The sequence below is a fragment of the Juglans regia genome, chromosome 11 (genome assembly GCF_001411555.2).
Source record: "Juglans regia cultivar Chandler chromosome 11, Walnut 2.0, whole genome shotgun sequence".
Taxonomy (NCBI): Eukaryota; Viridiplantae; Streptophyta; class Magnoliopsida; order Fagales; family Juglandaceae; genus Juglans; species Juglans regia.
In genome coordinates, this window is record NC_049911.1 from 11,969,896 (window position 1) to 11,978,210 (window position 8,315).

Here is an 8,315-nt window from a genome sequence, read left to right on the forward strand (position 1 = left end):
ACATGACTCTCTGATTATATTCTGACTCTAATTCTAATTCTGATATGGTGATTATGATTCTATTTTCCTCTGATATGTGGCCCTGTCACAGGATATAATTGTGACCTCTAGCCTTGTCACGGGATACAATAATGACCTCTGGCCCTGTCACAGGATACAATAGTGACCTCTGGCCCTGTCACGAGATACAATAGTGACCTTTGACCCTGTCACGGGATATAATAGTGACCTCTGACCCGCTACGGGATATAATAGTGGTTTTCTATTCTAAGTGCAATCGCTTTGGTAACATGGTGATTTATGTTTTGCTTGGCTTTCCGCATGATGCACAACCCTACCACGGGGGTTAAACATGGTCTCTGTTCTGACATGATGCTCTGATATGATATGATAAGACGAAGATGTTTAGTCATGTTGTGCCAAATGAGTCTTTGAATATGAAAAGTTGGTTTATGAATATAAAATGTTTGAAAAGTCGCTCTGATTTTCTGAGAATATGTATTTTTGAGATTTGCATATTGATACTGAAAATTTTTGTTTCTGCATTCTGAACTCTATGAAAATGTTCATGTTTACATACTAGTATATGTCATCTGCTTATTGAGTTGTTGATAATTCACCCCTTATCTCCATATATTTTTCAGATGATTTTGAATAGTCCAGCTAAGGATCAGGATTATGAAGTATCGGTGAGATGATTATTTAAGCATAGTGGATTACTCATAAAAGATTTCTGAGAAGTGACGGATTTTATTAAGAGATTTTGTAGTATTCTGATGACTTTACATTTTGGAGTCAATAAATATATTGATGAATTGTAAGTTTTAAGTTATAGGGAGTAACTCTTCGATCCCTGTGGGACTGGGGCGTTACAGCATGCCCCGATCTAAATCGATAGAGCATACACTTTTCGAACCCAAAATTGAACGAACCTTCCGTCGGATTAATAAAGAGAAAAAGACATAGGTCACCACATCTAAATTTAATATGGCCGACTAGGAGCACAAGGCTTTAAGAGAGTATGATATGCCCTTTGTCAATATGGCGACATCTAGTATAAGGCGGCCAGCTATACAAGCTAACAACTTCAAGATCAAGCCAGCCATCATTCAAATGATTCAACAAACCGTCCAGTTTGGGGTCTGTCACAAGAGGATTCTAATGTCCATATTGTAAATTTTCTAGAAATTTTTTATACTTTTAAATACAAGAGCGACAGATGATGCGATTCGATTGAGATTTTTTTCATTCTCACTTAGGGAAGAAGCAAAATCTTGTTTGAACTCTTTGTCGCCCGGTATTATCACCACCTGGGAGGAGTTGGCACAAAAATTCTTAGCAAAATATTTCCCTCCAGCCAAGACAGCGAAGTTAGGAAATGATATTACTACCTTGACGCAAACTGAGGGTGAATCATTATATGAGGCATGAGAGATATACAAGGATTTATTGCGCAAGTGTCCACATCACGGCCTCCCATCCTAGCTTCAAGTACAGACATTTTACAATGGTTTGGGACCCACAAATCGATTTATGGCTGATGTGGCCGCAGGAGGAGCTTTAATGAGTAAGACCCATGAAATTGCATATGAACTTCTAGAAGAATTGGCATCCAACAACTATCAATGGTCTTCGAAGAGAGCAATGCCAAGAATGACGGCTGGAGTTTTTGATGTCCAGCAAGGGAAACTCATTCTAAGAGTCGACGAGGAGTATGTGACTTTTGATGTATTTAAATCTATAAAATTTCCTTCCGAAGTACATTCTTGTTTTTAAATAAGCGATCGAGACATGGTCATGGCCAACGAGACTTATGGAGGTGAATTTCCAAAGCTACCACGAGAGATATGTCTTACTTACTCTACATCTACTGAATCCAAAGATTAAGAGGTTAGGGAGTGAGCTTGAACTCAAACCAGTTCCATCAAATTTAAGGTATGCTTTCTTAGGAGAGGACTCTACTTTTTCAGTTATTATTAACAGTTCCTTGAGTGATGTAGAGGAACAGAAGTTGCTGAGAGTCTTGCGGGAACACAAAATGGCTTTAGGTTGGACCATCTCAAACATTAAAGGAATTCGTCCTTCAATTTGCATGCACAAGATTTTAATGGGGGATAATTTTAAGCCGATCATCCAACCTAGAGGAGATTGAACCCATCAACGCAAGAAGTGGCGCATAAAGAAGTATTGAAACTTTTAGATGTCGAAATCATTTATCCAATCACAGATAGTGTATGGGTAAGTCCAATGCAAGTCGTCCGAAAGAGAGGGATAACTGTGATAGAAAATGACAACAATGAACTCGTACCGACGAGGATGGCGAGTATGCATAGACTATCGAAGGCTGAAAGATGAAACTTGGAAAGACCATTTTCCCTTACCTTTTATTGATCAAATGCTAGAAAGACTTATCGACCATGCTTATTACTATTTTCTAGATGGGTATTCTGGTTACAATCAAATAGCCATTGCACCCGAGGATCAAGAGAAGACCAATTTCGCCTATCCTTATTTTTAGAAGTTTTTATGGATGACTTTTGTGTTTTTGGTCACTCTTTTGATAATTATTTCTCTAAATTATCTTCGATTTTGCAGAGATGCAAGGAGACAAATCTTGTTTTGAATTGAGAAAAATGTCACTTCATGGTCGAAGAGGGAATAGTGCTCGGCCACCGCATTTCCTTCAAGGGAACTGAGGTCGACCGAGCAAAGATAGAAGTTATTGACAAACTCCCACCACTGACCAATGTGAAAGGTGTGAGAAGTTTCTTGGGTCACGTTGGGTTCTATCATCAGTTTATCAAGGATTTTTCCCAAATTACTAAACCTCTTTGCAATCTTTTGATTAAAGATACTCGGTTTGAGTTTTCTAATGAATGCTTGCATGCATTTAAAACATTGAAAAAGAAATTAATTTCAGCACGTATCATTGTATCACCAGATTGGAATTTACCTTTTGAATTAATGTGTGATGCTAGCGATTATACTATAGGGGCTATTTTAGGGCAAAGAAAAGAAAAAAAATCATGTTATTTATTATGCAAGTTGGAGCTTAAAATAAGCTCAACTTAATTATGCTACTACTAAAAAAGAATTGTTAGCGATTGTATTTGCCTTTGCCAAATTTCTCTCTTATTTGATAGATTTAAAGGTGGTCGTCTACACCGATCACTCAGCTCTTAAATACTTGTTGTCAAATAGGGATGCCAAATCAAAACTGTTAAGATAGATTTTGCTATTACAAGAGTTTGATTTAGAAATAAAAGATAAGAAAGGTACTGAGAATGTAGTGGCTAACCACTTATCTCATCTTGAGCTTAAAGAGGCGGTTGGCGAAGAGAAATTTCCAATTAATGAGACCTTCCCAGACGAGCAATTAATGGCTATACAAGTCGTTCCATGGTATGCCGACATTGTAAATTATTTGGTATCCAGAATTTTACCGACCGAGATGACATATCAACAAAAGAAGAAGTTCTTCTCCGACTTGAAATATTATTTTTGGGAGGAACCTTTTCTATATCGGCATTACATGGACCAGATAATCAGAAGATGTGTGCACGAGGAGGAGATGGAGAGCATACTCAGACACTGCCACTCATTAGAAGCATGCGGCCATTTTGGTGGAGCAAAAATGGCAGCAGAAGTTTTACAATGCAGCTTTTATTGGCCGACTATTTTTAAAAACTCTTTTAATGTTGTTAATTTATGTGATCATTGTCAAAGGATTGGGAACATTTCTAGGAAACATGATATGCCTTTAAACAATATTTTAGTGATTGAATTATTTGATATTTGGGGTATAGATTTCATGGGTCCTTTTTCATCCTCATATTCTAATAAATTTATTTTGGTGGCTGTAGATTATGTCTCCAAATGGGTAGAAGCGATTGTCTTGCTGACCAATGATGCGAGGGTCATAGTGAATTTCTTGTGGAAGAACATCTTTTCCCGATTCAGAACTCCAAGGGCCATAATTAGTGATGGTGAGAAGTGTTTTTACTATCACAAATTTGAAGCGCTACTAAGTATGGAGTTACCCATCACGTGGCGACACAATACCATCCTCAAACAAGCGGCCATGTCGAGGTGTCTAATCAAGAGCTAAAGCACATACTGGAGAAGATCGTCAATGTCTCTCAGACAGACTAGGCGAGAAGGTTAGATGATGCATTATAGGTCAATAGGACAACATTCAAAACATTGATTGGGACATCGCCTTATCGGCTCGTTTATGAAAAAGCCTGTCTTCTACTCATGGAACTAGAACACAGAGCCTATTGGGCAACGAGGACACTAAACTTTGATTTACAAGCGGCTGGCGAGAATAGAATATTGCAAATTAATAAGATGGATGAGTTCCGCAATGATGTTTATGAGAATGTTGGGATTTACAACGATAAAACTAAAAGATGGCATGATAAGCATATTATGAGAAGGGGATTTGAAGTTAGGCAGAAAGTTTTATTATTTAACTCAAGACTTCGACTCTTCCTGGGAAAGCTGCGCTCTTGGTGTTCGGGACCATTTGTGGTAACCCATGTCTTTCCCTATGGAGCGGTTGAAGTCTATCATGAGGCAAAAGGGACATTTAAAGTAAATGGACAGAGATTTAAACCCTATGTGAATTGAGATTGAATTCAGTTTACACGAGCAAAGTCATGTTGTTTCTAAGTCATGTCATGCATAAGCACGTTCAAGTTCATCAAGCATACATGTCAAGTTTACTATCATGCATGCTTATTAACTTACGTGTTATGTTCATCAAGCATACATGTCATGCTTACTACCATGTACATGTCATGCTTACTATCAGGTCATAAACTTTGTTTTTAAATTTGTAAAAATATTCTATTTATTTGGAAAACCCATTCCTATCCCATAAATGAGACCTAAATTTCGACACCCACCCCATGTTTCCTAAACCAAATATCTCCCAAATCCAAATCCAACCTCCCCAAATTTCTCAAATCTAATCTGATCAATTTCACTTCAAAGTCCAACAACATTTGTCTCTCAAACATACTAAATCAAATTTGTTGCTCCCTTTTTATTGGCTACTCCAACTCGTAGGTTTGATGGAAAGAATTTGGTGGAGAAAGAACACAGATTTGAGGGGAGGAAGCAAGCATATATTTTTAAAACCTCTAACATGGAAATCCATATCATGAGTGCATGGTATGTCATTACACAGGGCATCTTATATTTTTATAACTTTATTGAACAACTCTTACGTTGCCGAAATTTACACAAATTTTGGAAAATATATTTTTAATTGTTGATGTAAAACATTCACACTGGTAATTATCGAGATAAAATCGAAACGTCGGTAAATCAATCTTTTTGCTGATGTTTCTATAAACACCGGTAATAGAAACAATACTATATCCCATTTAGTTTATCGATGCTTATGCAAACGTCGGCAATTTATATTTAATTACCAGCGTAAAGGCATACATGCTAGTAATCACTAGCGTAAAAATGAAACGTCAGTAAATGAATATTTTTACCAGCATTTATATAAATGCCGATAATAGAAACGCCATAAAATCCTCTTTTTTCTTTTTGCAAAGCCTAGTGCTTATCATATGGTTAAACGAAGACCTGCGAGAGTCCTAGCAACCCATGCACCATATTAGACTATGAATTACACAATCGTGCATATAAGCCGAACTTCACCTCTTTAATTATCTATACTCACACATATGTGGGTAGTCACTTATAAGTTGGTGCACGTACACTTCCATACTTCCAAACCATGGCACACTCCACCTTTGATAAACACACATATAACTCTATCCATCCCATAATAACTAAATCTATTTCTTCATTACAACACTCTGTTGCTCATATTTGCACTAATATACACATGGTTTAGGGTCCCATACATTCAGATAACTAGCAGCTCGTAACCTTCCTAACGCTGAATGAAAAATAAGAATTATTTTGATAGTAGCCAAGCGATGGAAGCTAGAGATTGAGATTGACAAAAACACAAACAGAGATAAAACTATGAAGAAAACTCTGAGATTAGGATTTCTTTCAAAAAATAAATTGCAATATCTTATGAAGCCCACAAGTTGGGCTTAAATAGCTAAGGAAAAAGAGGGAAATTAGAATTATGACCAAATAATTAAATACGGAACAAAATAAGTACCTAGCTAAAATCTCACTGAAAATCAGGAGGAAATTGTTCCTCAAAAATAAACATTACCATAAAAGAAAAATAACCAAAATTGGAAAATAACTAAAAGTGACGATTCGGGTGGGAAAACGGCTGATTTTGGGCTTAAAATGGGGATCACTAGGCATACATGTGACCATGACGTGCACACCAAAGAGAATTTTCTGAATTGGGGTCATATGCACAATTCTGACACCCCTATACTGGCAACCGAGGAATGCTATTTTCTCCCAATCAAGAAATCTTCATCTTTTCCATCTGGTTTTGTGCTGAATTACCTTCTCAGGCAGTGGTAAAACCAGTAATTTTTCTGCGAGGGGCCAATTTTCTAACGTGTAACACATTTATGTAAAATAAAAAGAGATTAAAAATCATAATTATATAACTGTATATAACAATAGATCTCGTTAATCTGCTATATACATGTAGAAACAAAATTCTATAAAGCAACTTAATAATATTTCAGATTTCTAATGGAAATGTTTCATGAAATAGTATTCATGCATTATTATATTTAGAATTTGCTTTCTTCATAAAAACAATTAAGTGGTCTTTTATAATTTCATCTTTTATTATAATATGTAAGGTAGTTTATCAAGTTTCGTGTAAAATCTAGATATTTTCATGTCGTATTAAGCATATAATAATGCTATAATTGAGATTTTAAATAAATTTATCCTTGCTCAATGAAGTTAGAGTATAAAACCTCTCAACTATTTTTCATTTAGATGATCATCAACCTTAAATTATTTTTCTTATATTTTCACTTTAGATTCTATATATATTAAGAAGCCTAATATTATATAATAAAAAATTTTGGAATCCATCTTAATAAGTTTATTATTTCTCATAAATTTAGTTTTAATTTAATTTTGGTAAGGACACATCCTTAAAAATAGATAATATATAATTATATAAAATATTGGGACTATAGGAAAAAATATTGGAGAGAGGCATTTGGAGGTATATTGAAATTTAAAAAATAAAAATTGGAGAGCATATGGGATTATAAATTTTTTGGGAGGCTATTATCTATATTTATAAAATGATGAACAAGTTCTACTAGTGGATATTTTAAGTTTAAAAAAAAAATTTGGGGGGGGGGGGGCGTAGGTCAGCCAATTAACGTTGAGTCTCTCAGGACAACTTCATCGGACTCATCCTCTGATCACTTGATCCCTTGCTTAAAAATGATCTTCTAGACTTCTACCGTCAAACATCACAACTGTGGCCGACTTTGACTCCTAAGTTTGATGTGCTACTAGTGACACCCAAGAATGCCATGCAACCCCAAGGAAAGAAGTGAACAGAAGGAAGGAGAAGGGCGGTACCGAAAAGAGAGAAAAAATAAGGGGCAATGACGTGCATGGGTTTGTAACTTTGTTGGGCAGCACTTTCGTAGAAGTGAGGCACTGCTGACTTCGGTTGGTGTACAGTGGCCTGGTTTACCTTGTGTGGTGAAGACTTCGTGGTGCAGAGCTTCAGCCTAGGTCACGCATGAGCTTTAATAATGGAGGTGTGAAGATCAGGGACGTTGACAAAACAGAGGGTAACACCTTATTACTTGGCTCTCGGTGCAAATCTAGGTTCAAATGATGAGAGGCAACCTTGGTAATATTCTGGGTACTTCAAAGGGAGCAGGTGGATGTGTTTAGATGGCACACAAGTGAAGCAAAACCATGAGAGAGTGCAGTGGAGAAGTGGTGGGTGCTGTAAAGAAAGACATATATAGCAAAGAACTTACTGCACAATGGATGCCGAACTGCCTTTGTGTTTGAGGAAGAACATGGGTTGTATATGAGTGTGTGAGGGCTGAAAATCAGTGGAGAAAACGTGGGAGGCAGTGGCTTTGGAGACCTGGTGTGGCAACCCTAGACGAGGAAGAAGTGGTGTTGAACGTGCATGTTTTTTGCTTAAACCAGAACCATGTCTGGTGGTTCTCTTCACTCGGGTTGAACTATTTCATGGGTTGTCCTTGGGTCCTTGGTTAATCCATGGGCCGAAATATAACACCGAGAGTATAGTCGTTAACACTACAAGAGAGTTTACTGAGCTTGAAGAAGTAAAACGAGTAAACGTTCTACACATTTGGAAATAGATCAACTTGCAAACATATTAACCTATAGCAATA

At 36.6% G+C, this 8,315-nt stretch overlaps 1 non-coding gene across 1 annotated transcript; it reads right to left on the reverse strand.

Annotated features, from left to right (window-relative positions):
* Positions 1 to 1,368: 1,368 nt before the first annotated feature.
* Positions 1,369 to 1,475, reverse strand: LOC118343898. Its single transcript, XR_004797685.1, has one exon. It is a non-coding gene; the product is annotated as a small nucleolar RNA R71 (small nucleolar RNA).
* Between the last annotated feature and the right edge of the window lie 6,840 nt (positions 1,476 to 8,315).